Source organism: Struthio camelus, chromosome 4 (genome assembly GCF_040807025.1).
Source record: "Struthio camelus isolate bStrCam1 chromosome 4, bStrCam1.hap1, whole genome shotgun sequence".
Lineage (NCBI taxonomy): Eukaryota > Metazoa > Chordata > Aves > Struthioniformes > Struthionidae > Struthio > Struthio camelus.
Window position 1 is genome coordinate 11,102,619 of NC_090945.1, and position 25,666 is coordinate 11,128,284.

The 25,666-nt window shown below is 44.5% G+C and overlaps 1 protein-coding gene across 5 annotated transcripts in view; it reads left to right on the forward strand.

Annotated features, from left to right (window-relative positions):
- The first annotated feature begins 4,989 nt into the window (after positions 1-4,989).
- Positions 4,990-25,666, forward strand: part of AFF1 (ALF transcription elongation factor 1) — a 146,610-nt gene continuing 125,933 nt past the window's right edge. For 2 of the 5 annotated variants that reach the window (XM_068941446.1, XM_068941447.1), the window contains exon 1: positions 23,446-23,575. The gene's annotated coding sequence lies outside the window, so the exon portion shown is untranslated. Of the gene's footprint in view, positions 5,245-13,982; positions 14,095-23,445; positions 23,614-25,666 lie in introns of those variants that run through there. The other 3 variants (XM_068941445.1, XM_009676527.2, XM_068941448.1) reach the window with 3 other exon arrangements.

The following is a 25,666-nucleotide window of genomic DNA, read 5'->3' on the forward strand; positions in this document are numbered from 1 at the left end:
CCAGATTGTAGATACCTCAACACTGTCCTCAAGAACAGATATACTGAGAGATGGCATAAAGAAATACATGGCATATCCTGCAGCACACATTTTTAATATGTGCTCATAATTCCTCTCACAGCTTCGTATACACAATTTCTTGTGGGGAAGTATGTTTTCAACACCACGTTTTTCTATTGCTATGCTGTCCTCTACAGAATTTAAGCCATTTTATCGTTCTTTATAAAAATTCAGGTGAACACTGTGCTGTGGTAAGGCAGGTAGTAGGCCAGTTATTCAGCCTTCTCTTCCTAAAGGAACTCACTTGCTGTATGAGTCCGTTATGTTACCTCCCACGTCTCCAGCATCCTGATTATCAGTAATGTATTTGGTATTGCCAGTGCAGTTAGAATGAGAAGATTGTTAAGATTCTTGAGGGAGGTGGGGAGAGAAATCGCAGCTACGCTGTGTAGGCCAGTGGTGGGAGCCCATTAAAGGCTAAGCAGAAAAACAATCTCCAAGTGTTTTCTCCTTTTAGTGTTACCTTCCTTTAAAAAATGTCAAGGTTACCTCTTTCTTTTTTTTAATTATGATTTTTCCACTTTTTGATGTGACAGTAGACTTCTCAATGTGTTTTGAAATAAACCCTTGAGTGACTTTCAAAGCCAGTTTTGTTCCTTTGCAAAATGTGTATGGAGACCAGCTGTGCTTGGTCTGCTTCAGGGTGACTGTCAATCTGAGATTCACTGCTTCTTTCATCTTCCTCAGATAGCATTGCTGTTCCCGTTGAAAGCCCTTGTCCGTTACAAGAACTGGTGCAGTATCTGCGCAGATCCCACCTGGATTAGTCAGTGTGTCTGAACTTTGGCTTGCTTGGATCACTTCTCACCAGAATATCCCTGCATGTTGTGTACACGTGTTGCAATGTGACCATTTAAAAGCTCAGTGTAACACAGAGAACTGGCAGACTTTTTGTGTGTGCTTCTAAGCGTGTCTGACTAATGCTGCAGTCCCAAATACCTGTATTAGTTGTATGCCCAAAGGCAGAAGATATTCACGTTCCTCTTCATCCGATTCTTCCTCTTTTCACATCTCCTTCGGCTACAAGTCCGCGTTCCGATTCCTAGAACATTGCTTCATGCCTTTGATAATAAGTGAATCCCACACTGCTGAGATCAGCCTTTGGCTGTTCCAGCAGCTGCTTTTTCCAAAACTAGAAGATTATTTTGCAAACAGAAAAGCTGGGTCTGAAGATATGGCTAATACCAGCCTTAGTTTAAAGACTTAATCATAGAAAGTATATTTGGAGTTCAGGCTTTCTGCTTTCCCGTTTCCCCAGTAATATATTTGTCTGTGCTCATACCTGCAGTTTTGCCTCCAGCTGAGCATGCAGTAGTTTGCACTGCAAGGAGCAGATCATTAATAACAACTGCAGAGCATAATAATTGGCTTGCAAAGAATCTTTGAGGACTTTGAAATGCTCTCTAATTGATAGCAGTGGAGTGGGAGAAAACACTTTTTTCAATAAAGAGCAGTTGAAACTTGAAGCTAATGTTCTTGCCCTGCAGTCTTGACCCAGGCTGAACTCGAAGCTTCTGTAACAGAGCCTGAATTTGGTTCCAGCTCTGTGTTAGGCATTCATGCCAAGCCTGGCTGAAATCGCAACTGAGGCCTTCCAGCATTTTGCATATAACAGCATTCTCTGTGTGTGTGGAGGGGCTTAGATGTGCTAAGCAAGCCTGCAGGAGTCTCTTGGAAGCCAGACAGAGTCAGAGAATAAAGCAGAAGAGCACTCACTCATCCACTGTAGAATGCGATCGCTTTCTCCACAGCTATTTTGATACTTGTCAAGCAAATAAATTTCTCATGCGTCTGGTCTGTAATACCTAGTCAAACAGTTGTGGGTTTAAAAATATCCTGGCTTTGAGTGGTCAGAAGTCCAGCAGAACTGTGGCAACTGTAGCGTGAGCAGTGTGCATGTCCTTCTCTGAGTTAGAAGAGACAGAAGAACAGTGCTCGGGTACTGCCACAGGGAACCATCTGAAGCCACAGACTTTTCAAGTCCGCTTGAACTGGCCACAGACTCTTAACAGTCAGGGCAGACAGCTGGCTGCCTGTGATCTTGTTTGTCCCACTATAGTTCACCCTGCTCTGATGCCAAACAGGCTGCTAGTATGTTCGAAATAGGGACCGTCAGTCTGGTTTCCTGTGCTCTTTTGTCTGTCTGCTGTCATTTTGTTGCTTCTTATTTTATGTACAGCTTATAAGTTCCTAGAGGTGAAGGCTGTTTTTAAGGTTGGCATTGTTCAGTAGAGACTTAGTATGTGACAAGACTTTTTCAGTAATAAGTTTTACAGTAATAACAATAAATAATAATGTCTCAAAGGCCAGCGACCTCTGCCCTTATAATTAAAATATCTGATCCTAAAATTCTTGATATATCCTTGAGGAAAAAATTAATTTACAGTAAATGAAACCATAGAGTAAGGTAATGTCCTTTTATCTCAGTGTTTTTATCAAGCTGAATGCAGTCCTAGTGCTCTGAGACAGCTGTAATGCTGTAATGCCTGGTAGCTCCCAAGGCTGGCTGTTGGTATACTGGCACAAAGGCATCTTTCCCAGGTCTGTTACGGAAAAAGTGATGGTAGTGATGCTACCGATAGGGATAGGAGTAAGTGGAATCATCAGAAGGCGTTTACTTAATGGTGGTTTATCTAGAGTACTGCCAGTCTTCCCATCAGCACAATTTGATCGTGTTATCCAGTTCCGTAGTGGAAATGATTCCTGAAGCACAGCTACCTGCTTTGCTAACCTTTTCTCAGTAAGTCCCAAAGCAATAGAATAGCAAGCAAAGTTAGAGTTTTGCAGGAGCTATGTGAGCCAGGGTTAAAAGTTAAAGAACCAAGGTTGTCCTTGGTATAATAATTACTAGGCAGTTTTTGCTTTCCTATAACCTGCTTTTTCATGCACCGTAACTTTTTCTTCCCAACAGAGCCCCATTTTTTTCCCTTTTGAATTCCTGTATCACTGTCAGCCCTCAGCAATTTTCATGTGCTGTGGTAGGTCCTTATCACGACTGTTTTGTGGTTCCAGCAGCCCGGATCACTTGCCCTGGGCCTTCTGGTCTGTGGACTTTGGATGCGTACTGCTTGTTTAGTGATGTGTAGCATTGGCATGGTCATGGTTGCTTTAGAAGTGACCGTTACCTTAGAACAGAATTCACACAAACCATTTACTTGAGTGGGATTTTGTGTGTCTAGCCTCGTGGATATAGTCGTAGCAGTATTTACCTTCACAGTTGGACACACTTTCACCTTCTTTCCCCCTGAACCACCTTTCTTCTTTTGCTCTTTCTTATTAAAATTCTCTTGTGAGACAGAGACATTCTTGAGATGCCTGTTTTATGACCAGGGAGTTCATGATTTACAGGACACGGGAATAATGCAGTTTTGAAAACATTTTTCTGCTGTCTTCTCTGGATCTAGGCATGGTATCAGACGTTCCTGGAAATACAGTAACCTTCCTTCATTACTCCGGGGCCATGGGACTGGGACAGAAAGCAAGTGTAATCAAGGGAAGCACATAGATACCTCATCACTCAAGGTCTCCTGGCTTGTTCAGCCAAAATTATTGTGCGGTCTTGCTGTGTCAGGTTGTCCGGTTGTCCCACTTACTTATATTTGATGAGATTTACCAGTGTTCTTAGTCCTAGGCCCACCTGAGAACTTGAGCATCTTGAGGTCTTAGGTTCAGATGTCCCTGTGCAGAGCAGGAGTATGCTGGATGGGAGTCTTACCTTGGCAAAGTCTGTGCTACAGTGAGAAGTATGGGAGCCACCAGGCAAGCTGGGGCCTGGCCTGGGTGAGAGGGCTGAAAGGGGCTATGGTGCGGCTGGAGCGAGGACTTCAAGGGTTTGCGTTAAACTTGTGCTCAGAGGGAGGCAGGGGTCGTCTTGCACCAATTGTTGTTCCTTGTAGATCGGATGCAATTTGCTGTGCAAGCTCATTCTGGAATTCAATTTTGGCTAATCTTTTCAATTCAGAAATCCTTTCAGCTTCTATAGCTACAAGGAAAAAAGAGAGAAAAAGTAAGCGTACTGAAACCTTTGCAGCGCCCATACAGAGCACACTGAATACAAACTATGATGTTAGGGTTCTTGCAGGGAAAGGAGACGATTACTTCCAATAATAGTTTTTGTCATTGATTTACCAGAATTGGAAACTTGCATTGTTTGCGGCCTGATTTAAGGAAAGCATTATCTACTGAAAATACAATTTTGATGTGTGCTTACCTATTTCATCAAGATAGAGAGATCTCAAAAGGAGAAGAAGGAAACACAAGAGTGCTTTCCTCCACCCTTTCCTTCACCACCTCTTGCACAAACAGTTGTTGCACGTGTTCAGAGAAACTTTTCTACTGGTATCTTTTTCAGTGCGAGTTTCATTACAAGCTTTTGCCAAGCATGCTCAGATATCATCAGATTCCAGTTTACAGTTTAACATTGCAAAAAACCCTTTATGTTCATAAAAGCACACAAATAGGCTCAAGTGTAAGGATTTACATTATTTTTAAACAACAAGGTACAAGTGCCTAGTCAAAAAAAGAAATGGGTTTAGGTCGTTTCTGTCAATAATAGACACATTTCACCTGACAGCTCCATTTTGAAGTCTATGGGAAGTGATACAGCTACATTTGCATTTACATTCAGGAGTCTTACTCAGTGCTGTCGTTAATCCTGAGAGGAGCGTTGGGGGGTCTGTAATTCTTCTGAGGAGCTGCTGCTCTCAGAGGTTAAAAATAATTTTCATGACAAGAATGTGCTTTTTAAAAACTCAGCTGCAGAATAAGGAGTCGGTGCTTTAGTATGTGATTTGGGGAAGTGGGTTTGCTGTTTCCTCTTGCAGTAATTACAGCCGAAGATGGGAAGAGCTCGTTTAAGTCATTGTGGTAGGAATTTTGAGCTAGACTCTTGTCCAGCTCAGAGTCATTTTATGTGCCTTTAACACTGCCCCATAGAGACAGCTAGTGATTTAATACTTATAAAGGGAAATTCCCCCAAAATGTTAGACGGACAAGATCAGTTCCCCCTCCTCATTTCCAGCGAAAGAACATTCGCAAGTGATCTCCATACGTGCCAGGGGCTAGCTCAGCCTTCGGCAGGGCCAAGCTTCGAGTAGGTGAGCAGCTGAGATGTGCCTGCATTCTTTTTTATCTCTAGCATAAGCGTGAGTTTGCATGACTGGGGAATCAAGCATTTTAGTTAAGGTAGGTGCAGATACTTACATGATTTTCAGTATCATATCCATGTCTCTGTTTTATTCCCCTACTCTGTCTCTGCTTTCTAGATGTGGCTTCTAATGGGATTTGAGAAGACCTGCATGCTAATCTAACTTAGAGCAAGTCATTTAATTATGTTGTGCTTCAGTTTCCCTGTTGTAAACTGGTGATGACAAATAGATTTAGTTGCTAGCACTCTTGAGATTTTCTGATGGAAAGCCCTGCAGGAGCTCTGTTTTGCTGTGTTTCCATTTACAACGTGTTTTATTTCAACATTAAGTAATTAGTTCTGAAGATACGGTGTTAGCTGATTATTAATATCTACATTTTACACTAGCAAAGTGACTGTTCCAAGATTACAGACGTCAGTGTCAGAGGCCAGAGAGATCAGTGTGATGTAATCTCTTTGAATCAACAAGATTAAGGCACATCACTACTCATAAATAAAACGCCATTTTTGACATCAAAAGGCGGTCACACGAAGGATTTTTGACCTGGCAGAGTGAGGATTTGGAATTCTGAGCTTAATTCAGGTCTAAACAGATGAGCAGGGAAGTTTTTGAGTTGTCTGGGGAAAGGGAACCATGTACAATAAGTAAGACCATGAATATTAAACAAATATATGCCGTTACTGCATTAGGTGGTACAAGTAGCAATTTATTCCTAGCTGTACGCAATTTTATTTTTTTCAAAATTTTGAAAACAGGGTAGACTAGTTGCCTTCTCCTTTCTTGAAGGTAAAACCTCAGTCAGATGCCTTGTGTGAGATTTAATGCGTTACTGCATTAGCTCCTAGTCAGAGTGGCACTGTGCTTCTTCAAGAAGCAGACAATACCTTCTTTTGGTGGTAGCAGTCCCCTCTCAACAGTTCTGGCTCTCTGCAACGTGAAAATGTGACTCATTAGGATGTCTGGACTGACAGTCGTTCCAGGCTTTCCCAGTTCTTGGGGAAAATGCCTCGGCAGCAGAGCAAATTCCGCAGGGCCGTGCCTGTGACATTTCCAGTGCAATAGAAAGAATAGACATGAAGACATGAAATGTGGGGCGTCTTCGCAGCCCATGAGTAGAATTTGCAGCATCTTCCGGATTCACAGTGATTCCAGATGATGCACCGTTCCGGTTCATCTTATCTGTATGTGTTTTCTTGGCAGGAAGGAGCTCAGACCCATATAACTAGTAAAGTGAGTCCAAGTCCAATCCCTTCATACTCAAATTAGTAGAAGACAGAACCTGAGACATAAAGGTGTAACTCAGAACCATTAATGGTACCTAGAGCCTGTTTTGTTGCTTCCTTGAGCTCTGAGGAGAGAAAGAATTTCCTTATTTATCTTCTCTGTTACCTTTTTGACTCCTTTTCCAGGAGCTCTAAGGCAAGATTTAGGGGAACTGAATTATTTATGTGCTCAAGCACCTGCACTTGCAGCTCATTTACACACTTCAGGCCTCAGAGAAGATACGTTGATTTGCCTTAATAAACATCTTGGACACTGTTATATTTCCCTTAGGGCCATTGTTAATTTAGATATGCCCTGAACACAGCTGCTTGTTTGGCAGTGATTGTGATGCACTGGCTCCAGTGGCTTATGTGATCCTGCCATGGCCCCTCCCGCGATCCTTCTTTTGTAATACGGGGGAATTGAGGCCTAGCGATCCTCAGTCCATGTTCTTAAGCTCAACTGCTGTCTCCCAGTCACTTTGAAATTAGGCACCTACATACTTTTTGAGGACAGGATTCAGCCTGATGATTAGGAAAGAGGTAGGTTTCATCATGCCGAGGTCTCTGTGCTGCACTTACGTCAGTGGAAGTCTAGTCACGTCAATGAACGTATAAGAAAATTCAAATAATTACAAATGAGGCTTTCTGAGAAAAGCTTTAAGGGGAAAAAAATCATGCAGGTCAGTCAGATGGTGCTAAACTGAATTTTTTTTTTTTAATTCTACTTTTTATATACGTCTCATCTACATTAACTTTTTTTTTTAAGCGTCTTGCTGTTTCCTATGATTTGCTGGGGTAGCTTACATATGTTAAAGCCCATTTCTGCACTTTTAGCTCACTTCCTGGCACTTGCAGGCCAAAATTGCCCCTTCCATTAGTCTGACTTTTTAGGAGCCACCAGGTATTGCGCGCAGGAAGCTACGTCATTGGCCACCTTTTTGCAGTGGTATTGCTGCTTTTCTGCCCAAGCAAGGGAAAAGCTCATCTCCCTCCCTTTTTCCAATTCTATTTTTGATGGACTTTATGTACATCTTAGGCAACTTGGACTCTCTTTTATGATGTGTTTGGAACATGAAGAACCATACTGTGCTGCTCTGAATGTAGGCACAGAGCACTTACACGTGATAGCTGATGGACTGTAAGACAGACTTGACTGTCCTCTTCCTAAGTAAACTGTGTTCCATAGTCTGCACCTGATGCAGTTCACTTCTGTAGATGTGGCAAAAGCTGAAGCATCTCCTTTTTCACAGCACCCACCTACAAAATGAATTCCTGTTAGCTAGGAAAACTGATTCAGCCTGAAATTTGCTTAACTTTTGTTTTTAATTACTTGACTGTGAAGAAGCCATCAAGTGAAGAATGAACAAACTTTCTAATCCCTGCTTCAATTTTGCTCTTATTTTCCATATACGTAAAAGGAAGAGTGACTTTGGGGCCTGATTAAAGGCTAGGAGAATCAATGAAAATCCTTTCTCCTAAGTCCAATGGGTTTGAGCCAGGCCCTTTTGATCTAGAATGTTTAGTTTAGATTGTGGAAAACAGAAAGAAATGGAAAAATTCACTGAAAGAGACCAAAAGAGAGTTTTCTGAGGCTCCTTAAGTTGAAATCCATTTGCTGCCCTTCCCTTTCCTGGCACTGGTCTCTAGAGCATTTGGATAAATGTTTGTAAATGAAAAAAAAGTCCGGTTCTTTATATTGTTTTCCAAGTAATAAAATGGATCTATTTTTCACTTGTCACATGTATTTTTTCTGCAGATGTCTGCTGTCCGTTTTCATGTGGAAACTGTAGCTAGGGTAAATTAAAGTTTTCGACTAATTTTTATTTAAAAGAGTCAGGAGATACTGATAGCTTAATGATTTTAAAGGATTCATTATTTAGAAGATACAGTGCCTCCTGAATACCTGGAACCTTTTTGACTAAAGGAGAAGTTCTCATTAAAAAGCAGTCATGCTACAGAATAATACATGTGATACAATGCATACTGTTAAGAACTGGAGCTGCATTTGGGGTGAATATTTTGACATTATTAAACTGAATCTTTGCTAGCGCACACATTTAGGAGAAATGAGCTTTTTATTTGAATATATTCCGGGTTAAGTGGAATCGTAAGCTGAGTGCAAGTAATACATTAGAGTAAGCGCTCTGGCTAAGTTCAAAGGTGAAGAGAAATCTGTAGAACACAAAATGCGGCGTTAATCCCAGCCCATTAAAGCACTTGACACCCAATGGTCTGCCTATGATGATTACTACACAAGAGGCAAACAGTTCATAAAAGCTCTCCTAAATTGACATTTGACCTTTTAAGTGGTTAAACAACAAATGAATGGATACCTCATTCTAGCACAGCTGTGATTCATCTGCTCACAATTAAATTTTTTTGAACTTTTCTGCTTATTCCTACCCTAACACATCATCATGCAGACAGTGTTTTCCTGTGCACCAGAAACATCATTCGGACAGCAGTGCTGGCTATGGATGCGCTTATTTCCCTGCCCAGAACACATCTGATTGTAAACTGGGGAGAAGCATAAAGCAACCTATACATAGGTCCCCTTGTGTGTCTCTCAGTAGCTGCTGACAGCTGCTGAAAGAGGTCTTTGTGTTGCGTTACTAAGGCAATGCTCTCATGGAAATGGGGGGGGGGGGGGAAGATTGCTGATGGACACCAACCTGAATGGTTGCTTTCTAACACCTGCCCCAGCTGCATGATGATGGGAGAGAGAGAATGAGACCAGTGTTTCACGTGGTCAGACGCTCCGTGCTCTGGCGACCAGAGTCAGGCAAATCTCTTGATCTCAAGTCTTCTTGAGAATCTTTGCCAAAATTTCTCTGGTCACTGTGCTGTCACTCAGGGGCTCTGATTGTCCCCGGCTGCTTTCAAAAGGATGAGCTAGTTCTCACATCAGAATGTGATAAAAGTAATATTGTTTTAAATGCTGAGGGTAACATTTTCCGCCTAACATAAATCCTATCTTTTTCCTGTAACAGGTGTCCTTAGCTTTCTATGTGCAGATGGCATAGAAGAGTTTACTTGAGATTTGACTGTGGCTAGTCTGACCGATTCCACGTGGCTGGTGTTGAGGTGTTAATCTTGCTTATGGGTAGCAGGACTCAGGCTTCTGATGCCAGAGATTCACAGGTGAAGGATTAGCAGGTACATAGGTTAGCTAGGCATTTTTCATATTTAGCTCTTATTTTTGTGCTATAGCTATTGTAAAGGGCTTCCTGTTGCGTTTCAAGGTCTCCGAACTCACTGCAAACACTCTGGCACCAAGCACTGCCTTGTCAGCTAAGTGGGACCTGGAGAGAGATATCTAATGTCATGTAAGTTTATGCTGGAACATGGGTTGCAACTTTGTGAAATGGATGTGGTAATGCCAACAGTAAACTGGGAAACAAATGGGACATCCCCTTGTCTCTAGGTTTGCACCTTTCAGGACACAAATAAGTGCATCATTGTTACAGCTATTTGATTTGCTTCAAAGCCTCTGCTGGGATTTAACAGCGCTCCAATCACTGTAAACACACAGAAAGGAAGCTCTCTGTTCCAAGACTTTGGGTAGTATGTAGCGAGTGCACTGTAGACCCGCAAAAAAATGCAGCTCAAGTGATCCCATGAGTATTCCAGAACCTAACAGGGCCAGGTGAATGAGCGTTGTGAAACCAAATGCAATTAAGCAATGGTAAATGAAAGTGGTAGATATCACTGTACACACACAAACACATGCACACACATATATAAATATATATATACACTTACGCTACTTAGGTAGGAAAATGTGATGTCTGAAACCTCAGTGTACTATTGGCCAAGGAACAAGAAATGAAAACATTAGTCATACGTAAAATTTCAAAAGCAGTGCTGGAGATAGGTAGATATGGATATAGATAAATATTTAAAATTTAGATGCATATGTGTATGAACATATATTTATATGTAAAAGTACGTTTAAGACAAATTACAAGACTATTCATAGAAAGATACACATATGCAAGCATGCACACATGTGTGCACGCGTGCACATGGGCATACTGTTGTCTTATACTTGCTTATTTTCCAAGACACTCTCTCTGTACCCCGATAGGTCTGAGTCACGTTCATCTGGTCTATGATTCAGCTGAATCCTACACTTGCAAATTAAAAATCAGTGACCAGAGAGCCTTGTTGCAGCACGTTGCTCTAAAGCATGCTGAGCCATTGAATTTGCTGTACTGCTTGTGAATAAAATTCCCACCTGTATGACTGTGTAGCAACTTTGCACAGTCCTCACAGCTGTGAAGGTCTGTGTCTTCAGGCCTGGGCCACAGCCTGGAAAGGTGCTGGTCTTGGAGAGCGCTCCTTGGTGGACGTGATCTCCCTTACCGAGTACCCAGCTGGCAGAAGCATCTCTCCAAATAAGGGTGTTTACAAAAGACCGTGTAGATGAAGTATTTATGTAACTAGGAGAGGAAAAACAGCCTCTATAGCAGAAGCGTTAGTTCCCTCTACTGGTATTTTGCGTAACAGCAGGATTTGCCCTGAAAGAAAGAAGATAACATATACTTTAATTTGGTAGCTACCTTCGAAATGGTTACAGTGCTCAAATTCTGCTTGTACATAAATTGAGTACTGAGGCAATAGGTATGATGTCTCTGATCTTACAGGCAGCAAAAACGTTCCAGGGCATGGGTGTCTCCTTGGCTGTTCAAGCTGGAAATGATTGTGCAGTTTTGCTTCTGCATTCAGTGCTATTTGTTGGAACACAGTCTCTCGTAGGACCAGGAATACTGGAGATTCATTGGTTCCATAATGAGCTACACGTGAAACCGCGCACAGAAAGGAAGCCATTCGGGCTCTGCGTTTTGGTTAGAGCATCTAATGCGTGTTGCTCCTTCAGAAAATACACAGGAACGTCAAGTTCTGTGCAGCAGGAGTTTGAAAATAATGCAGCTGAGCACACCGCACGTGCCAGGCATCTTATACAAATCTCCCGTGGAAAAGGCTGGAAGCCAGACTGTTCTGTTTATTATGTGTACAGTTCATGAAAAGAAAGACATAGAGTATTCTATCAATTTATTTAAAGTAAGCCATTGTTATTACATCCAAGTGCTCCACTTTTGCTGGGTTCCAGAGCATTAAACCAGCGTTCCTCTGGAGACCGGTTCATCACCTAGCACACCAAGAATTCTTCCAGCAAAGCTGCGTTAGATGAGATCAAACTTCAGGTGCTGTTACTCTCATATAATTGAAAGCCACCCTAAAGAGGAAGTTGATACAGGATTCCCTTTTTCCCTATGAACTTTCTGGAGACAAAGTTGCAGTGCAAATTTTGGATGTGAAAAAGATTGTGCAGCTGGCAGGTAATTTGGGCAGTTGAACCGCACAAAACAGCTGACACAGAAACGCCTGAAAAGTGTTTGTCACTGTAGAGCTGAGCAATAATCTTGATTTGTTCAGCAAGTTGTGAGTTCTCTGAATTGAGGATTTCTACCTAATCAGTGACGTATTAGTTTGAATTGTTTGGATGAACGGTATATATTTCACCAAGACCACTGAATATTCCATTCACAACCTGCTGAGGTCACTTCGTTGGGTTTTGTGAAGCGGCGTTCTCTCTGTTCTGTGGTCAAGCTAGTATCATCAGCAGGCAGGTTTGCAGGAGCTTTTTTCTAATATTAAATCTTTCGAGAAGATGCTGTAGTTTAGGGAGAGCTAAAGGGCATCTGTGAATCATACAGACCTGCCTGTCTACACTTTGAAACAGTCGGGCTGCTGTGGTGCTTGTTGGCTGGCTACAGAGTTTCAGTGTTATTTTGTTTTTCTTATTCCGTTAAAAATGATTTATACATGAAATTCTTGTTGCAAAGGAACCAGTCTGGCAGTTGGCCTGTGCGCCACCCTTCTAGACGGGGAAAACCCAGTCTCCTTGCCTTTCCATCAGTGCACTGTGCCCTGTAAGATGTGCAAATCGCATTACTTCATTTAATTTTCTTGCACTTTTTTTCCTTGTTTGTTTGTGTTTGTTTATTTGTTGTTGTTATTGTTGTTTCCATTTAATTGCGCCAGTACTGCAGCCTTTGGAAGAATAAGCTGCGTTTCTGGTCCTGATTGTTAAGGGTTTCTTAAATGGCTTTTTATCAGCTTGTGGGCAAGGGGTTGGGAGGCTCTTTCCTACAGAGCTGTGCTATACAGAGCACCTCGTCAGCACACCATTCGCCACGGACCTTGGTCCTGATGTTCAGCAGGGCTGAGCTCCCACCGCTTCCGCTGGAGACGGGGCACCAGGCCAGCCTCGCCGACTTGTCCGCCGGGGTGCTGGACACTTTGCTCCTGCCGGCAGCGGGAGCAGAGGGCGCACAGTGCAGCGTGGTACAGCGTGGCCTGCCCCGCGCGCTGCCCCGGCTGGGCTCCGCGCTGCCCTCACAGCGCCTTTGTGACCTCGGGTTCCTGGCTGGCCCCGCGGCTTCCGCCCGGAGCGGCAGGGAGACGCGGCGCCACTTCTCTCGTGCCGGCCGAGCTCGAAGGTATGGTTGGCAGCCTCTCTCTTCTTAGGTCTTTGCCTTAATTTTTCGACGCATTCCTCACTCAGAAAGCCTGTTTATGCATCAGACAATAGTGGATCCAAGGAAATGATCTGCTTATCTGAAAGGAAAAAAATGGCAAGCGCTCGAGTGTCTCCTCTGCCTTGCACCAGTTCAAATCCACAGTAGCCCAGAAGATAGCAGTGCGGCCAAGGCAGCATTGAAAAGACAAACTCAGGGCCCATATTTGGGTACAGACATCCAGTATGAACCTTTGGGAAAGACCAGCCACAGCCATCTATTTCCTCGGCTTGCCTTACCAGAGGATTAATCCCTAGGGGCAGCATAGGGCATATAATACCAGAGCGTACATAAGCAGCTGCTGCTGCTTGTGGGGCTGAAACTAGCAGGATGAAGGACCTGAGGTTTCTTGGCTTTCTGTTCTTGCATAAAAGAAAGAAGAGAAAGCAATTTGGTGTCGTGAGAGGAAACGGAAAGAATCGGGTAACGGGAGAAGACAAGGGTTTGAAAAGGTCTAACCACGTGACTGGGTCTGTGAGACCATGTGAAGTACTATTTTGCCAATAGCACTCTTTAAAAATGATGTCATCCACCTGCCCTCAAAATCATGAAGCTCACTTTCAAATTAAGACTTCTTAAAAATCATAAATGCTGGAGTCTGTGTATTTACCTTCTCAAATTTTGTTTCTTATAAATCTAGTAAAACTGTGACCTGTCCCCAGAGTAGTTCAGCTTTAACTTCTGAAAGATTTCAGAGGTAATAAATGCAACATCTGCTTGTTCATTTGTATCCATCCTCTTGAATCTTAGCCTTACAGGCAGCTTGGGAAGCGATCGCAGGCTCACCTTTGCAGCACTGTCCCCTAGTTTCCATTTACTGAAAATCTACGTAGCATCTTTGAGTATGATATGGAAGATAAGGGGCCCCAAACCTGGTGACTTTGCTGTTGTTTTAGGGCTTCTGAGTTTCTCTTATTTCTTGTTAGGAGAGAAAAACGCTACTGCAACTTCAGCTTCAGATTGTTACTTCTGTTCTCTATGAGCTGGATGCCATGAATCGTTCCTCTGCAGGAGGTCACCACACCATGCAAATTGCAGGTAAGGCCATTTTAATGGATTTTTTTTTTTTTAAACAGCCTGCAGCGTGTCTAATTTCAATTGCAGAGGATAGGGTTCCAGGAGGAATCTCTGCTGATTCAGCTTTAACAATGAGTTTCTTCAAGGAGTGGGATAGCCATGTAATTCCTCTTGTTTGAGCGCTCTGTATTGATAGGTTTTGAAATGTAATTATAGATGTCCGCCATGTAGTGAGCAGCCTGTCCCAGTACAAATTCTCTGTCGAGTGCATGATATTTCACTGTTGTGGGAAGGCCTGACAGAAGAGATGTTTTCAGAGATGTGACGTTTGGCAGCAAGAGCATGTCTCCACCACAAAACTGCCCTTTAACTTGGGCTGCCAGTGTGGAATCGTCTTTCCCTGGGACTGACCGTGCAGAGCGCTGTCTGGCTGGGGGGAGCGAGGTCGGCCAAGTTAAATACTTGATGGAGCAGCAGTGCATCAGAGCACAAAGCAAGGGCTAATGCGTAGTCAGGAAGCAGTGCTACTGCCGGGACAGTTATTGATTCTAAAAATAGCCCTTTGAGGGTTTCCTGAAGTTTCCTCTGAATCAGCTGCCACTGGCAACTAATTGAATCAAGATCAAACAGAGCACTGACATGAGCTGATGCAGCAATTCCAGTTGTGTCAGGCACAGCAAACCAGCCTGCAGACATTGCACCCAGCATTTCCGTGAAATGCTGCTAGGAATAAATAAAAGACATTTCAGAACGTTTTGGTTTGGAGGGCACCCCTCCCTTTTCCATCCTTTCTCCAAGCATAAGAGATTTGACATTTGGGATTTTACTTTGAATTAGGACAATTAAAATGTTGTTGCCAAAAATATACTCCTGTCTAACACTCCTGTTAGAACATGCGAACACTTCAAATTGTAACTTAAAATGGAGAAAAGAAGAGGGAGTCTTATACAATCAGCATTTAAGTAACGTTGACAAAAGTAGCTTTGAGACACCAACTAGCACTAAATTCACATTTTAGCTCTAGAGTCTGAATTTAGACATGAAAGTTCCTAGGATACACAGAGAATACTAAATTCTGTATTTTTCAGCTCTTCCATATACTCTTACCTATTTAATAGCTGCCAATAAGACAGTTTTACTGTTGCTAGGAAATAAATCCTGCTAAAGGAATATTTATCTCCTTTAGAGAGCTTTAAGAGGTGTCATGGCATCTGTCTGGGGACTGCATCTGTCAGGGCAAAAGTCTGAAGAATGACCTGATTTGATGAATTACCTTGATTTGTATTACATTGGCAGCATTAGGTGCCCATTGCACAGAAAGCTGCTTAGTGATAGATCATTCCTAAAGTGCTTACTCGCTAAATAAGCAGGCAGAGCGAGTGAGAGAAAAGGTTAGAATTGACAAGTGGGGACTTGAGGACTAGGGCACAGTGAGTGACCTGCATGCATGGAATGGTAACCAAAGGGTTATCCCAGGGTTGGCAGAAGACAGACAGGTGATTGGTTTGTTGTTTCTTCCTAGAAAGGAAAACGCTGTTTCGGAAGCCGTGCGTCTCCTTAACCGAAAGGGAGGACGGGAGGACAGAATTCTTTAGGGAAAAGATAAACTGGAGTAGTTTTTCACACATGAATGTGCACACCTTTTTCAGTTATGCACACAAGTAGCAAAAGCAGAATGCATATATCACTGCCAGCAGCAGCATCTCTTCTAACTTGCACTTTATATAAAAAAATACACTAAAAATTCATGTAGGAAAAAGTAAAATAAGTAGATAACCCCTATGTGTTTCCACTACCTGAAGCATGCAACAGCCAAGGACTGAACTGGAGTTAATTAAGACCTGACATTTCATTTGAGCTGATTTTGTGTATGTTGATTAATTTATAGAAAAATATATGGGCTGGGTATGAAAAGGAAATCCAAAACATGGCATGTAGGAACCCACTTTCAATACATATAACGTCTAGCTATAATGATCTGATTTCTTCCTACCTTTCTTTCCCACATTGTGGCCAGGCTTTGCTGGTACTGCAGTCTTCTCACAAGTTGGGTGGGTGATTGCCCTATTCCAAACAAATTGCTGTAGATAGAAATGTCCAAATGAAAAATACAGTCTAAGATCTAATCTTTCTCAGGCCCTTACCTTGGTCTTGCTCTTCCTTCTAATGTGCCAGATTCCTTTCTTTCTTGGGTAGGATGGAAGTGAGAGAGTTTCTTCCTTCGTTCTTACTTTCTTTCTCTCTTATTCTTGGCGCTGGTCCTTCAAAGGACAGCAACAGGCAGGAGGTTTTGTATATTCCTTGTCCCTTTCTCTCAGCCTGCATTAATGCTGACCTTATGGCTCCTGCTAGTTTGAGAAATTAGCCTGTTCAGAATGACCGGTGTTTTTTGCAGTGATGGAAATTGAACGCAGTGCTGGACTCACGCTTGCCCTTAGAAAGCTGACTTGCTCTGCTTTAAGAACCAAGGCCTGCCCTCTAGCAGTTTGCTATATAAACAAAACGAACAATACTAGATGGACAGAAACTGAGCGAACAGAGCAACAAAATGTGTCCATAATTTGTTCTCTTCATCCTGATTTCCTGTGAATCTTGTATAACGGCCACAGTCAGAAGCTCCACAAGGAGGTGCGTGGGAACGCGTGGAACAGCTAGCTGACAGAGGCAGTTTCTTCTAGACCCAATTTCTTTCCTTGTTAGGAACTGCATGTTTTGTAGCCCTGTTAACTACTGCTGCTTCACATCTAATATTTAATTATGGATGTTCTCTTCTACATAACTGTCTGACTCTCTTCTGATTCCTTGCAGGCTCTTAGTTAACCTCTGCTGCTTTCGGCAGTAAAGAGGAGACCGCAGTGGTACCCAGCTTTAGCTCTTTAACATCTCTGTAGCCCCTTTCTCAAATGAGGTTTACTGTTTATCGCAGGCAACTGTAGTGTCTTGCTGTTTCCCAGAGAAAAACCCAATATTTAAATAAATTAATTGGAATGGTGACCAGATAAAGCTGAGCCAAAACTGGTTGTTTTGTTAATAGCTACATACAGGAGGGGAGAAATGAAGGTCAAGGAAAGGGACCAAGGGTGAATGTTGACAACTTTGCTGATCCTTTTTGGGCCCAGTCGTGTAGTTGATAGCGTGCAGACCAACTACTTTACCTCTTTTCTCTGAGCTTCAAAGTTGGCTTATGTGATTATCATTTTAAGACCACCTACTTTTCAAAACACAGCTCCTTATTACCTGAAGTAAGGCTTAGGCGTTAAATATGCTAAGGGACTTAGGCGCTGCGGTACCTAAGTTTGAGGTCTAAGGCTCTCCACTTCCTTCCCTCTCCTGCCCTGGTATCCAGAGCCCTCTTTTAGGTGTTAGCTTATTGTTCGGTGCCTGACGAGAGCTGGTGTCCATCATTAATGAAGTAAAGAGCCAGTAAGGAGTGGAAAGTGCTTGGGAGCGTTTGAAATTTGCCCGCCCGTGACTCAGGTCCGCAGGCAGGCAACAACCCCTGTTTGTATGCAGAAAAATTTATGTCACCAAACGGCACAATGCTTTTGACAAAAACTGACAGAGCTGGTGACACCATACTTTTCACATCTTAGATGCATTTTTGATGTGCCGGATTACAGCACATCAACTGGAGGGGAATTGAAGACAGTTATGTGGTTCCCACTCCTGGTGGGGGCAGAGGCAGGAGTCCACCTGCTTTCCTGCACAGCGAGGAAGTAGCTGCCGCATCCCACCCCGGAGAGCTGCAGCGGGAGCACGGCTCAGCACAGTGGTGTTCGTGGGTGCCAGCCTGGAGTCCCTGTAGAAACCAAGCTGATAGGAAAGTTCCTTGTCCCAGCAGTCAGGGTTACCCATTAAAAGGGGGGATAGACCTCTGGCACCAGGTACCTGCTGTGTACAGCGTCGTCTGCCAGCGTAGAGGGTTCCCCAAAACAGTCAATCATAGGCTTAAAAGTTACTGGTCTAGGCTGTCTACAGAACTAAGCACTTCATATATGTTTTAAAGTCTGTCTTCCTGTAAGACCTCGTGGTTGTGATTTGCTTTTGTTATCTCCTGAATGTTGCTATCTGCACATACTACTTGACAGTAGGAGCCACAAGCCTAGGGTCTGGTCAGTGTGTTAATCTAGTGTTTTTCTAGATAGAGGGGCCTCTGAGATTCCCCGAACTATGCAAAGGAGTCTGAAAGGGGGAATAGGAAAAGGAAGTAAATATTTGCTCCGTGACGGTCTGTGTCTGTGAAAATTCAGGAGTTTACCTGCTCACTAAAATTTCTAGGGCGCCACAAATTTAAAAAGGATGACCAATCACCTGTAAATTTCTGTCTGTTTCGGGAATAGGCAACATATGACTTTTTCAGATTAAAATGAATAAACAATTCTTACTGGTTTTTTTCTCCAAAATGAAAACCTTTCAGGGCTTTTTTAAAAGACATATCAAAAACGTAAGACCCCTTTTCCCAGAGTCTATCACAGAATCTTAAACGTACATGCTGGGTTTGCTGCAGGCTCTCTGCTGAGACACATTTCATATATTGTTTTTAAGTAAACGAAGAGGAGGATCTACAGGAAGCTGTGTGAAGCAGAGAATATTGTGGAAATGGCTTCTCTGCATGCAGTTTCTCTACTGTGTGCAGAAATTCCTGCAGATCTAACTGCAGAATGTCTGCAGATCTAACTGCAGGATCTGGCACAACTTTTAAGAAAATCTCTCAGCATGCGTATGTGTGTGTGCATGCGTGAACATTGAGGGAATTCTCTCACAGTCTGATGTGAGTCATGTTGAAAATACTTCTTTGCGTACGAAGGAAAGAAAATAAGATAGCAAAAGAATATTTATGGCAATCAGCTTCTCAGAGTCAGTTCTTCCAGTATTTCCATTGTTATTGTTTTGCTTTCTATACTAATGATCTCCTTATCTTCAAATATGTTGTGCTTTGCTAAAATTCCTTTAATTGGCTTCTGGAGCTTGAGCAGAAATACTTGACGAAAATTTACAAGTCTTGCACATGTACTTACGTAATGGTAGGCAAACACATCTTTTACTTTGATGAAGTAACTTTATTGCACCTTGCTCGTGTGTATGAAAAATCAGTAGCTGATTTGAACCAGCTTTTAGATAAACTTGGTATGCTTAAACCTGTAATGTAGTTATTAGGTATCTTTAAGGCAGAGAAGGATTAAGGCCACCAGCAGCCCTTGAGTACAAGGGCTCCCCACAAGCCCCAAGTGTCACAAAGTGCACTTCCCCGGGAATGACGGCTGGGCTTGTTTTCCCTTCCCCTCTTTGTTTATTCCTGAATTAGGTAATACCTTTGTGAACTATAGCTTCCCTTTTATAGCCTGTTTAACAGCGTAGTAAAGGGGGATGATCCTGGCAGTGAAAAGCACATTTGCCTCTGTTCTTTGTGCTGCCAAAAGAGTGCATTACTGAAAAAGAGATTGTTGAGAGAAGACAATCAGATCTATGGAAAGAGCACCTCCCTCCTTTGCACTGTCCTCTGTGATAAGAGCTACAGCAGCTCATCTGTGGTTTTGCTCAAACAATGCCCTGAAGCATGTCCCATCAACTTCAGTAGGTTTACAGTTTATTAAGAGTCCTAGTAAACTGTCGACCTCCCTATGAGTCTGGTGAAAGTGGCAGTTCCTTAGGGTTCACAGTCAGTGGCAATTCAAGCTAAAGGCTCACTACAAACTGCTGACGAATGCTGTTGCAAAGCTCATTTTACAGCTATAAAATGATTAACAAATGCCAATTTTGCATTTTTTATGATGCAGCCATGCCTCATAAGTTGGAGGCATCAGAAAATGAAGTTTGCCATGAGTAGATAAGGTAAAATATGGTCTCTTTTTATCATAGGCAGTCCTACAGGTTTAAGGTTATTTTATTTCTTAGCAGGAGTAGTCACAGTTCATCAGTGTGCTTGAATACATGCACATTAACGTCCCATATGTAGCTATTTGCCTTATATTTCCCTGGGATCAAAGTAGCTTTCTCCATTAAATTGGAGTATGTACATTTCTGTACGTACAATCCCAGTGGATGCACTCTGGCAACATGGCACGTAAGGGAGGGTCAGTAAAGTTGTATCAGAATGAGATGCACCATTCATCTAGAAAGCGTGTACCTGAACAGAGCCAGAGGCTACCATCTAGCTGTATTGAAATTAGGGTATTATGGTGTGGATGGGTGGATAGCTAGATGTGTAAAAAAAACCCTGGCTGCACTCATAGATCAGTGGTTAACTGGTCATACTCTACCTGGAGACACATGACAAGTGGAATACCCCAGGAGTCTATCCTGGGACTTGTCCTGTTTAACACTTTATTAATGAGCTGGAGCAGGTGAAGTGCACTCCCCTCAAGTTTGCAGAGGACACCAAAATGGGGGGAGCAGTCCATACGCTCTGAGATAGGGCCACCGTTCAGAGGAACATAGGCTGGAGGAATGGGCTGACAGGGAACTTATAAAGCTCAACAACGTCCTGCCCCTGGGAAGGAAGAACCCTGGCAAAGACCCAGGGGCCTGGCTGCCTGGGGGGCAGCTCTGCTGGAAAGAGCCCGGGTGCCCTGGGGGATGGACGGTGAGCTGGGCAGAGCCAGCAGCGTGCCCCAGCAGCAGGGAAGGCCGACAGCATCCTGGGCTGTATCACTAGGAGCACGGCCAGTAGATGGAGGGAAGCGAGTATCCTCCTATACTCAGCGTTTGTTAGAACATATATAGAATATTGTATGCAGTTTTGGCTCCCCAGAGGAAGAAAGAGGTTGATAAACTGGAGGGGGTTCAGTGGAGGGCCACTAAGATAGCTGGACACTGGAGCACTTGCCCTGTGAGGAGAAGCTGAGGGACTAGGGCATGTTCAGCCTGGAGAAGAAACTGCTTTGGGGGCACCCCACAGCAGCCCCCCAGTATCTACAAGGAGGCTCTCGAGAAGATAGAGCCAGGTTATTCACAGTGGTGCGTTGCAGGAGCAGGATGAGAGACGGTGGGCATAAGTTGAAATAAGAGAGCTTCAGACTGGCTGTAAGGAAGCACCTCTTCCCCATGAGGATGGCCAGGCATTGGAAAGGCCTGGAGAGGCCCTGCAGTCTCCATCTTTGGAGCTTTTTGAGACCTGACTGGATGAAGCCCTGAGCAACCCGGTCTGATCTCATGGCTGGCCCTGCTGTGGGCAGGAGGTTGGACTAGCGACCTCCCGAAGTCCCTTCAAACCTGAGCGATCCATGTGGTCATGTGTTCTATAGCAAGTAGGATATTCTGTGCGTCAGCATCTCTGGGAGCTTCGTACGTCAAGAACATACGTTAAGAGGCTTAGTGTGCAGCTAGGCATTCCCAGACAGCCCGCAGGCTTTTTGTATCCCCTTTGCTCCTTAGAGAGTGCTTTAAGAACTCTTTGGGAACAGCTAGGAGTTTTGTTTTATGACTGTGAGATCACCCTGTGGCTTTGACCAGTTTGCACTCTTTATCATCCTACATGTCTGCTTTGCTCTTGCATTTGCAGCATTCCTCAGTGCTGCTGGTACACGTGTGTGGGCTAGGAGCCTGTGGCCTAGAGTGCTCTTGCCATTATGTCAGAGACATGTAACAAAACTCTGCCGACACACCCTCACAATCTTCTTTGAGGCACAAGATGAATTTTTTCCAGCAAGGTTTGTTTACTGGGAACTTGTGATAAGGTTATGGGAGCATATCCCTGAGTGCAGGTGGCCTCTTCTCACTAGTCAGCAAATATTTTATTCACTCACATTTCTTTGACTGGAATACTTGGAAGAAACTGCTGCTTGAGGTAGCTTGCCTGAATTCCAGTTAACCTTTTATTTTACCGTACTAGCTTGGCCAGTTGTTCCTGTGGATAAGCAATGCAGAATTTGTATGTGAAAACATTATTATATTATTTCACAGTAAAGCTGCTCCGGCACTTCTCCAAAGATAGTGGTTAAGTTCTCATTGGTTCAAAAAGCCATTATGTGACATATTATATGGGTTGCGTTGCTATAGGATTGTCAGTCTGTGTCCATCTCCTTTTGAAAATACACATATTTTTGGGAAAACCACAATGTCAAATTAGAAAAAGCTATTTACTCAAAATCTGATGAAAAAATAAGATTATTAGTTATGATGGAAGCAGGCTTTCCTACGAATGTGCTGTATTAATTTTCATTAGAAGTTTAGTCTCAGCTTTCTAGCTGAGAAGGCTTTTCTAGCCTTTGTTTCCTGGGAATTTCACTTCCTCTGCATTTCAGGCCTTGAAAAGTGTCTGTCCTCGCTCGTCATTTACCATCTCCTGCCTCCTCTGTACGTGCCTTTATGGCATACAAGCTGGCTGTAAGGAAGGGAGGAGGCAGCAGTAGCAAGAAAAAGGTTGTTGGGTTTGTTTTCTCCCTTTTTATGATGATCAGAATCCCTCTATTGGGTTGCAGAGCCTGAGGAGGACCTAGCCAGCCTTCATCATCCGTAACCGCCTGGAGACGTCTCGAGGATGGGGCAGTAGGAGAGCCGCGGGGTGGGCGCGTGGCTGCTGGGGGCTCTCGCAGGCTGTGCTGCACTGGCAGTTCAGCCCCCGGGCTTCACAGAGGGCTGCAGGGAGAAATTGGTGCTTCCTATTGTGTAAAATTGTGTCTCTGATATGATATGGGGAGTAGCACCACGCGTGTGCATCTCGGTCATTGCCTTGGGAGGTTTGAGCTGCTGAGGTGAAAATAGAGAGATGCAGCATGTTGTCTTCTGCCACGAAGGCAAAAGGTGAAGGAAGGCAAAATAGCAGGAGGTGGCGAGTGGAGCCCGCTGCACCGGGTCCAGGGAAAATTTATCTCAGTGAGAGCTGCAGTGCTTGTCCTTAGGATTTGGGGTTGGGGGAAGTAACCTGAAAAGGCAATATTTTACTTGGCTGCTTTGTGCTGTGTGGAGATGTCAGTGGCAGAAGGGCCAGACCAAGGGTTGCAAATGCACCGGCCTTCGCCGTTGCTAAGCTCAGTGTGGCAGCATCAGTCGGTTTCTTGAGCAGTGTCTCAGTCCTGCTTTGTGCAGAGGTAATGTACCAAGTGTCATTTCAAAGCCCAGGACAGCCGTAGAAAGCAGGATGCTTGTTTCAGTACGTTATTTGGATTTTGTCTTGTTTGTTCCCTTCAATTTTGTGTCTTTCTTAAAATCCACTGGCCATCTAAGCGTCAAAACGCGCTATGCAAAGACGGTGGAAGCGCTTGAATGAGTTGGCCTACGCAGTTGACTGCTTAGAGTCTGCGAAACGAGCCAAAACGCCCCAAGAGGGGAGGGAAAAGCGTGAAGAGTGAACGCAGCCGGCGGCGGGGGGGGGGGGCGCCGAGGCGCCTTCGGGCGTTTCCGGAAGGCTTCGGGCGCGGCGGCCCGGCCCCGCTCACCTTGCGGCGCGCGTCGGGGCTGCAGCGGCGGCCGTCGCGGTCCCTGCGCAACGGCCGGGGAGGAGGAGGAGGAGCCGCGCGGCGCCGGCGCCGGGGCCGGGCCAGTCGGCAGCGGTTCGGCAGAGGTGAGGCGCTGCGTCCCGGCCGCCTCGCGCCGGGGAAGGTGCGGGCCCTCTGCGGGGGCCGCGGGCGGGCTGGAGGGGAGGGGAAGGTGCCCACGCTCACGCTGGCTGGCCTGGCCTGGCCGGGGGGCTCCTCCTGGGGAGGGAGGCGAAATCGCCGGCGGCGCGGTCGGGCCGGCGTGTTACGGGGCGGCGGCGCCGGTGGAAGCGCGGCCGGGGAGGCGAGCGGCCCGGCGGGGTTGCGGGCGGGCCGCCGTCCCGCGTCGAAACGCAGCGCTGCGCGTCCGTGCTTCAAACTTGCAGCCAAAGCGGACCGCGGCCGGTTAAGGCGCTGCCGCCCCCCTCGCGGCGCGACCGCTGAAGGCGGCGGGGTTGCCGCGCCGGGGAGGCGGGCTCGCGCTTCTGCCTTGCAGGCGTGGTGCGCCGCGCTCTCGGGCGCGCTCCGGAGAGCTGCCCTCTTCCTTCAGCAGCGCTCGCGGGCTTCCCGCCTTCCTCACGCGCGCAGGGTGTCGCCTGTGACGGCAGGGGAGCAGGCCAGTTCCAGTCCTTCTGCTAGCAACGGGGTCAGAGGTGTTTCCACAGACGTTACAACGGTGTAGCATAGCATGCTGTTCCTTTTCGGTTCCGGGGTAGTAATTAGTTGTTGAAAATGGCTCTAGTGTTACCTGGAAATGAGATTAGGTGTAGAATTGTTAGTTGAGGTTAGGAGAGATCAGCTTGCTTATAGAAAGTTATCTTATGTTCTCTTATCTCGAGCTCATGTCCAAGTTTCCTGACCATTTCCCTTGACCGCATCGTCAGTTGTGTTTGTTCTCTCCCCTCCCCCCGCCCTCAACTTGCTTTTGGCCCAATGTGTAAATTAGAACTGCTTAACTTGGGATCTACTCCTGTAAGTAGCTCATCTGGGTCGGTTTACTCAGGTGAGTAACACCACTGATCTCATGTGAGCAGAGTTACTGATCTATGTTGTAGTTGGGCTATAGCCCTACATGACGTAGAGGAAGAAAGTAAAGCTTGTGTGGAAAAACCCAGATCAGAGACATGAGGTCAAAACTGTTTATTTTTGTTGTTGCTGTAGTAGCCTGCAGTCTGATGTGACGGTACATTGAGATATTCCTTCAAATAATTTTGTATATATTAATATGTCAATTCTGGCCCCTAAAAATACTGTATTTACATCAGTGTTAATAGTGTGGAAGGAATGGGAAACTCCTGATAGTGGTGCATCAGCTTTAGCCTTCCAAGCAGGTCTGCCTTGCATCAGATCAGCTGTTTGGCTGTGACCTGATGGAGCAAGGTAGAGAGAGGTCAGAGGACAGACCTGAGAGTGAAAAAATCCTCAAGGCTATATACTGACCTCTGTCCGGCTAAGAGAAGCAGAAATTAGTTTTGCCAAAGACAGCATTGTAAGAAACTTGTAAGAATTCACATCAACAGTATTTAGGTGCCTGTTTTTACTGCCGTTGTATGCTGTGCTTGTCTATGACAGTAGCTTTTTAAAAATCAGAAACGACCACTATGAAGAGTTCAGCTTCTTTGTCAACAAATAGCCTTGCACTTCCTTTTGGGATAAACGTGAAGCAGAAGTGACTATTTAGGAGCAATAGGAAGTTGACAACTGGGAATAACTCATCCAAATGTGTAAAGCCAGTGAAACAAGCAACATCTACACCTTGGAGAAGAGCTTGGGCCATGCAGGCTACTGGCAGACCTCTCCACTGCTTGTGTAACTCCTGATAATGCTTCTTACAGTCCCTAGGTACACAGTCAGAGGTTTACCAGTCTCAGCTGGTAAAATTTTTCCCTGTTCCTAAGTACTGCTTGCGGTGTTCAAACATATTTTAGATGATAACGTAGGTACATATGCCTCTTACCTGGCTTTTGATTAATAATAATAAAAAGGTTTAAGCAGTGGTACTCTAGGTATGTTTTAATTGGTTCCAGTCAGCTTGACTGGAAATACAAAATAACATTCAATTCAGATACATTTTCTGATACTAGGTAGAAAAAGATCTATTGCTAGTGAACTTAGCTCAGTGTGCGTCCAAGGATAACCCAATATCCACCTGCATGCACATGCTTGCTGTGCTTTCC